This window comes from Nuphar pumila, chromosome 4 (genome assembly GCF_984573655.1).
Source record: "Nuphar pumila chromosome 4, dmNupPumi1.hap1.1, whole genome shotgun sequence".
NCBI lineage: Eukaryota > Viridiplantae > Streptophyta > Magnoliopsida > Nymphaeales > Nymphaeaceae > Nuphar > Nuphar pumila.
In genome coordinates, this window is record NC_143252.1 from 145503111 (window position 1) to 145511378 (window position 8268).

Consider the following 8268-nt stretch of genomic DNA (forward strand, 5'->3'; position numbering starts at 1 on the left):
AAGTCATAGCTCCAGTCGGCCCCTATTTGGTAACAGCTGCCCTTCCCCAACAATATCCATCAAGGATGCACCCTTCTTCGTTTGCTGCAAGAACCCAAGGTGAGACCCCCTTTTTGGCCCAATTAGAATCTCACGTTTGCTTCCATTTCTTTCATGCGATTTTTCTCCTTGTCCCCCCCCTTTGATATGATATCTCTGAATTCTATCCCCATAGGGATGAGATAAAGCTAATTCAAAAACTGGGCCTATGCTCATGTAAAGGTCATCTTCATGAAGTTTAAAATTAATTTATCTTATGTGTTGAAGCTCTATAAACCACAAGATTCACCCATCTCATGGGATTGAATCTCTCGTTTTGAGAACCAAATCAAAGGTAGATCATGCCTCTCTGAATTTTTATTTTTATTTTTTTCTTCTTTCTTGTGTTATAGTTTTTATGTAGGTTCATGTTTTCCTCTTAGTATCATGTTTGGCATGGTAGCATTGTTGCCTTTTTTGTATTTAGGTTAGTCTTGTTAAAGTCTCACAGTTAGTTTACAAGTTTGATTCTGAGCATCCAGTCCAATCATTATTTCATGCATGGTTTTTCTTCTATAAATCTCAAAAATTTCATGATAGTTAGCTTTGTTTATCTCTGTTTCTCTTCCAAAAATCCAAATCGATTCGAGTTCTTGAACCTCATTTTAAAAATAAAAACCTAAATCGGGTTTTGAACCCTCTAGAAATTCCAATTTTTGTTTTATTAGACAAACACTTCCGAGATCTCCTAGATGGATGATTCGAATTTCCTTCAAAAAATACAGTGAGTTCCTGTTAAAGTCTATTGTTTTTCAGTATTTTTCTAGCTTTTTCATGTAGTTTTGATTTCTGCTAAAAAACAATTTTCTCAGACCCCTAGGAAAATCTCATTTTTTCCTTGTCAGGGTCTAGACCGACTCTAACCCACTATGTCCGTTCAACCCATAGGCTGGATGTCAAAAGTTCCAACATAAAAGTTGTTCCTAACCCTTCCCTCTGTCATTTACCAAAATTTAGAAATTTGTAGAACAAATTAAGTATTTTTACCGAAATTAATTTCTCTGCCTGTTAGATTCCTATGTCTGAGAATTCCAGAGATCTAGGTCTCTAATAACCCTCTGCTTTCTCCCAAATCATAACCCAAATACTAATATTATAAAAAAATGAAACCTTCATTTGTTTGTCAGTGACATTTTCCCAGAATTTCAGCCATTTTATCATCTGTCTTCTATTTTTCCCATAATTTTTTCCCAAACTTATTTGTCTGCCCTAAATCCTAGAGTCACCGGATTCAGATCCGACTTGCCGAAGTTGTACAGCTCCGACCATAGGTCAAAACCAAAATCTGTAAAAGGTAAAAATCTTTGCCTAACTATTCTCTATCACCCCATAAAATTTGGGAAATTTTTATGTAAGTTCAGTACCCAAAATCTAATTTAGAATTAGCATTTTAGGCAAAATCTAGATTTTTTAGGATTTTTAGTTATTTTCTATATTAAAAAATAATAAAAAAATAGATTTTTGAGCTTCATTCCGTTTTTAGAATTATTCTAGGTGTCCATGCCAAATTTGGCTCAATTCTAAGTTCATTTGCTTTGTGTGTTAGTTTATTTTTAAATTCAGAGGCGAAAATCAAGTCAAACTTGATATTTTGTGATATTTTTGCCATTTTAGCATTTTTATCATGTAAATAATCATGTCATGTCATATTAGGGTTAATTTTAGTGTCATTTGCATTTCAATTTCTCATTTTTGCAAAATTTATTTCAGAAAACCCTGGTTTCAAGGCCATTGTCTTGTTATCGGGGGCATTTTGATCATTTTGACCTAAATTTTGAAATTCCAAACTTAAATTTTCTAAATTTTTATGCATATCATCATATTATGTTTGATTTTATTTCATTTGATTTTTAAATTTCTAAATTTTACAAAAAATTCTCTCAAAAAACCCTGATTTCAAGGTCATCAGGGGCATTTTGGTCATTTTGATCCCAATTTTGAATTTCCAAGTTTATTTTCGAATTATATTACTTATTTCTCATGTTTATATCAAAGGGGGTATGAATTTGGGTCTATATCTGAATAATATCCGATAATTTCCAATATTTTCGGATAAATTCAGAAAAAACTACATCTCTATGCTAACAATGTTTTCTAGTTTTGCAGGAACATTAAAGAAGAAGACTTAGCTATTTTCTTTTATTTAAATTCAATGTAATATCAATTTGTAATAATTTGGAATATGAGTTACTTTTCAGTTTAAAATAGGACTGCATTGCATATAGTTTAATTTCTGAAAAATTCAATGTCTGATGTATCATTCATGCACATTTTTCCAAAATCACCATGGTTGACACGAATGACACGTACACGAGCTCTTAGGGAGTTCACAAATTTGGTGGTATTTGTATTTATGGTCATAGTTAGAATACGAAGAAAACCAAGATTTGTGATCTTCGTATTAGCCACATTCAACTTACACTTTTAGGCTAATTTCAAAATTGCACTGCATTTCTCAAAACTCAAAAGGATTTTCCCAATTCCTCAATGAAATATCTTTCAAATTCATATTCATTCATTTAATTTGCATTATTTTCAAACTCATTTTCCAATTCTATTTCGAAAAAATCAATTTTTCTAAAAATTTTCAAGTCTTTCTCAAGATTTGATTTTCTCAGAATTCTGAATTTTCAAATAAGATTTCAAAATATTTCCCAAATTCAAATTATGATTTCCCAAGATTTCCACATTCTCTATTTCATTTTAAAATCCCAAATTTGATTTTCTCAAAAACTTTGAATTACTTCTGAAATTGATTTTCCCAGAATTCTCAAATCCTATTCAGAAATTGATTTTCTTAGAAAAAGCTATTTCAATCTAAAAAATTGATTTTCTCAAGAGTTTCCATTTTCCTGAGAATTCATTTTCCTATGTAAACTTCTGATTTCTAATGAAATTCAATGATTTTCCCAAGAATTCTATTTTCAAGCACTTTTTCAGTCATTTTCCAAGTACATTTCAATTTTCCAAGGCAAACATCATATTTCTCAAACTTGTATCTTTTCAAAATTCTATAGCACATGCCTGATTCTCTGTGCATTCTCAGAAAATAGAGCATAATTTAGATAATTAAACTAAGTTAAAGCGCACAATTGATCCTTGGTTCGATTACACCTGGTAAAGGCGCTAGGAACGGTCGAACCTCGTACCGACAGGCGGATCCCATTCCACAGAATTTTTTCGCAAATTTTCAAAACGGATGCGAGTAATTTTCAAAATCAATTTTCAAAACTTTGGTCGAGTTCGACTCGCAGAATCGTTTCTCTCTCTATCGCAGAGGGAGGGAGAAATTTTTTTTGATGAAAACATTCAGGATCCGCCATATAACGGCTCACAACTCCCACTGCATGAGCAATGTCTGGTCTGGTGTATATCATGGCATACATGAGACTGCCAACGGATGAGGCATATGGGACCTTAGCCATTTTCTTTCTCTCCGCGTCTGTCTTTGGTGATTGCTCCTTCAAGAGTTTGAAGTGACTTTCCAGCGGGGTGCTTCTAAGCTTTGCATCTTGAACTCTAAACATTTCTAACACCTTTTCAATGTATTTTTCCTATGATAGGTTTAGAGTCCCCTTCTCTCTATCCCGAGTGATCCGCATACCAAGAATCAGGTTTGTTGGGCTCAAGTCTTTCATCTCAAACTCTTTTGACAATTGCCGCTTAAGTATATTTAGTTTTTGCATGCAAGAACCTGCAACAAGTGTGTCATCTACATGCAAAAGTAAAATAATATAAGACTCACCAAAGTTCTTGTAGTAACAACAATGGTCCAACTCGGATCGGGTGAACCCACAGTTACACATGAAAGTGTCAAACTTCTTATATCATTGCCTAAGAGCTTGTTTTAGGCCATATAAACTCTTCTTTAGTTTGCACACCAAGTCTTTTTTCTTCGGAGCCTTGAACCCTTCTGGTTGCACCATATAGATTTTCTCCTCCAAGTCTTCATGGAGAAAAGCAATTTTCACATCCAACTGCTCTAGGTACAAGTTTTCTGCAGCCACAATACCAAGAATTGTCCTGATGGTAGTCAACTTCACCTCGAGGGAGAATATCTTAGTGTAGTCAATCCCCTCATTTTGCAAGAATCTCTTGACTACCAATCTTGCCTTGTACATCTTGTTGTCATCAAGCTCATCTTTCACTCTATACACCCATTTGTTTAGCAATGCTTTCTTCCCCTTCAGTAATTTGGTTAGCACCCAAGTCTCATTCTTTTGCAAAGACTTGATTTCATCTTGCATTGCTAACTCCCACTTAACAGAATATTTCACATGCATTGCCTCAGAAAAATGTTCTGGCTCCCCAGAGTCAGTCAACAGTAAATAGTGTAAAGATGGGGAATACTGAATCAAAGGTTTAGGTGCTCTAACAGATCTCCTCAGCTCAGGTGCAGGAGTGGTTGACTCTATGTTAAAGTCTACCTCGATTGTCTCAGAATTCTCAACAGATGTATTTGTTGAGATTTCCTTCAAGTCAATTTCTCTCATCATATCTTCATGTTTTCTTGACTCCTCTGATTCTACACTGGATCTATCTTTGTAAAACACATTCTCATTAAATGTTACATCATTAGTTCTTATTACTTTCCGGTTTTGTTCATCCGAGAAATGATAACCAAAGTAATTAGAAACATATCCAATGTAATAACAATTCTGGGCCTTAGCATCTAGCTTATCCATATTCTTATATTCAATGTATACATAAGAAACACAACCGAAAATTCTTAAATGAGATAGATTTACCTTCTTTCACGTCCATTCTTCTTCTAGTAGTTTCAGATCTAATGGGACTTAGGGAGCTCGGTTGATCAGATAGGTTGCAGTATTGATAGCATCTGCTCAGAATGCCTTGGGCAACCCCGCGTGCAGTCTCATGTTCCTCGCACGCTCATTGAGAGTTCTATTCATCAGTAACTTCATTCTATTGTGATCTGTTCGGAACAGTCTGACTCATTTTAATTCTGTTCTCCGCACAAAATGCTTTTAACTCTACATTGTCATACTCCCCTCTATTGTCAAACTGTAGGCCCTTCACTTTTAGTCCAGTCTCATTTTCTACCTCTATTTTTCACTTCTTAAAAGTGGCAAACACATCAGATTTATTCTTCAAAAAATAAACCCATACCTTTCTGGTGGAATCGTCAATGAAGGTCACATAGTATCGTGAGGCTCCAAGGGAACAAACAGAGGCTAGTCTCCAAATATCAGTGTTCACCAACTCCAATTTCTCTGCCCTCGGTTCTCTTTCGATCTTCGAGAAACGAACCCGTTTTTGTTTGCCTAACACGCAATTCTCACAGAAACCAGTGTGTACTGACTTCAAATCTAGCAATAGTTCTTTTGATGCTAACACCTTCATCCCTTTCTCGCGCATGTGCCTGAGTCTACAATATCATAACTTAGCATCTGCTTTCGAACTCACCGACGCAACAATATCTCAATTGTTATCAGTCATGTACATGGTCTCCAATTTTCTTCCACGTGCAATAACCAAGATTCCTTTCACAATTTTCCAGAAATCATGTCCAAATACCATTTTATACCCGACACTATCTAACTGACCTATTGAAATCAGATTTCTCTTTAGGTCGGGTATATAGCGAACATTATGCAACTTCCATTTGGACCCACTAGAAGTCCTAATATGCATGTCACCCCTTTCCATGAAATCTAACTACTCATTATTGGCTAGATAAACTTTACCGAGCTTTTAGGCCACAAAATTGTGCATAAGCTCTTTGCATATAGTGGAGTGGAAAAACGCACCTGAGTCTAGGATCCATGACTCAATCGGACTATCCACGCTCAAGATCAGAGTGTCTTCAAAACATGTAGTTTCTTCAACCGTTGCATTCACGGACTGATCGTTGTCCTGGTTTCTCTTCTTTTTAGGGGCTTTGCAGTCCTGCTTTAGATGACCCTTCTTATCGCAGTTTCAACACACAAGGTCACCACGAGGTCTCAACTTACTCCTTCCCTTCGACCTTGACTTGCCAAGGTTTGAACTCTGGCCCCATTGGAAGTTCTTCCCTCTGCCTTCGAAACTCAAAGCAGTGCCTGAAGATTCTTCTGACTCCTTTCTTTGAATATCCTTACTAAGAATCATATCTCAGATTTCCAAAAGTTTCAACTTCTTCTTGCCAGACGAACTGATCACTGCAGTTACCGTCGCACCCCAACTCTTGGGTAAAGAGGAGAGTAGAATGAGGCCTTTTACTTCATCATCAAAATCGATGCTCACCGAACTCAACTGGCTCATGATAGTGTTGAACTCATTGATATGATTGGTCACAAAAGCACCCTCAGTCATCTTCAGATTGAATAGCCGCCGCATTAGATACACTTTGTTAGAGGCGGATGGCTTCTCGTACATGTTTGATAGGGCTACCATCAAACTCGTCGTCGTTCTCTCATTTGCAATGTTAAACGCAACATTGCGAGACAATGTGAGGCGCATCACACCTAGGGCTTGTCGATCTAACAACTCCCATTCATCTTCTCCCATTGTTTTCAATTTTTTTTTCGATAGAAGCTGATACAGTTTCTTCTGATATAGCAGATCATCGATTTGCATTTTCCAGAAACTGAAATCTTTATCGTCGAACCGATCGATCTTTATCTTTTCCCCTTTCATTCTTGCTTCGACGAACGTGGCTTTGATACCAGTTGTTAGGAAAACCGCAAGCAAGAAACAACCAAAGGAAATAATAAACAAGAATGATCAAACCCAACATAGCAAGGACACACCGATTTACGTGAAAAAACCTCCTCTCAAATCTGAGAGAGAGTAAAAAATCACGGTCGCCCAGAGAAAAAACTTTATTGCTCTTCTTCAACTATTACAAGAGAGAAATAAAAGAAAGAATTTATACAAGGCAAGAGAGACAACCCTAAACCTAAACAAATCGGGTCTGATCCATAAGAAACCATGGCCGCCCAGTGAAACCCGCGCCGGGGAGAGCCCTCGGACCCCCCTTTCTGCAAGGGCAAAAAAACTCTGAATCAGGCTCTACAACTCATCAGGATGAAGTTATGGTGCATCACAAGCACTTAAAAAAAGTTTGCGGCAATCCCCAACTTGTACAAGAGCGATTAATGATAACAACAAAGTTCACATGAAATAAAAAATTATATTCATCCTTGAAATCATTCACAAATGTGCACATTGGCACTGCGCGGGTTCCTTGAACCATTTGCTCCATGAGAGCAATATTGTAAGCATATATATAATAACTAAGAGAATGTGCAACATACAATTGTCAAAAAATAGCATTATCTAGTTCAAGCATTTATCCCTGCTAGCATTATCCTTCGCTCTCATATGAAGTCATACATACAAGTATGCATTTTTCTTTCCTGCTAGGCACAAAATTAGATTGTAACCATAAAGAGTGAGCCAAACTTAAACCTTGAAAAACTGATTTTTTTCATTATCCTAATTTAGAACCGTGAGAGATAAAGATGTAATTACACAGCCAACTAAATTTTAAAGAAAAACTTGCTGCGAGCTTAAACACTTACATTTAGTTTAAATGTCCTGCAAGCTCCTTATTGCTGAAAAATGGCTGAAAATAGTCTAAAGCAAGAACAACCATATTTTGCTAGTTTGAATTTTTGCAAATTCTTTGTAAACCATTTAGGCTGTTCACATAAGTACATATAAAATGTTCTTTTTCTTTTTGAATACTTGGAGCAAAGAAGGGTATGTGAGTATCATGCTGCACGCAGAAAGTTTCTTTAAGGAGTTACATCATGCATCGAATCACAACATATGTTTACGTTTACTTGTACTACAAAAAGATATATATATATATATATATATATATATATATATATATATATATATATATATATATATATATATATATATTAAAAGAGGAAATGATTGACCTTAACTTAGACCAAAACTGGACATTTATGGATCAGTAGTAACCCAGCCGGGTTGGTCCAAGTCTGGCCTGCACAACTGATTCAAGTGCGAACTTGTCGCCCAAGCTTGAATCATACCATTGGGTATAAAACATATATATATTTTTGTCAAAACGGTTTCAGCCCAACTACTGAAAATCCTATATATGTATATATATTCATTATTTTTGTTTTTTGAAAACTTGAACACACCTGGGTTCAGACGCTGCCTGGGCTAGGTCGATTAGGCTACAAAGACCTGCCCAAGGTCAGCCAT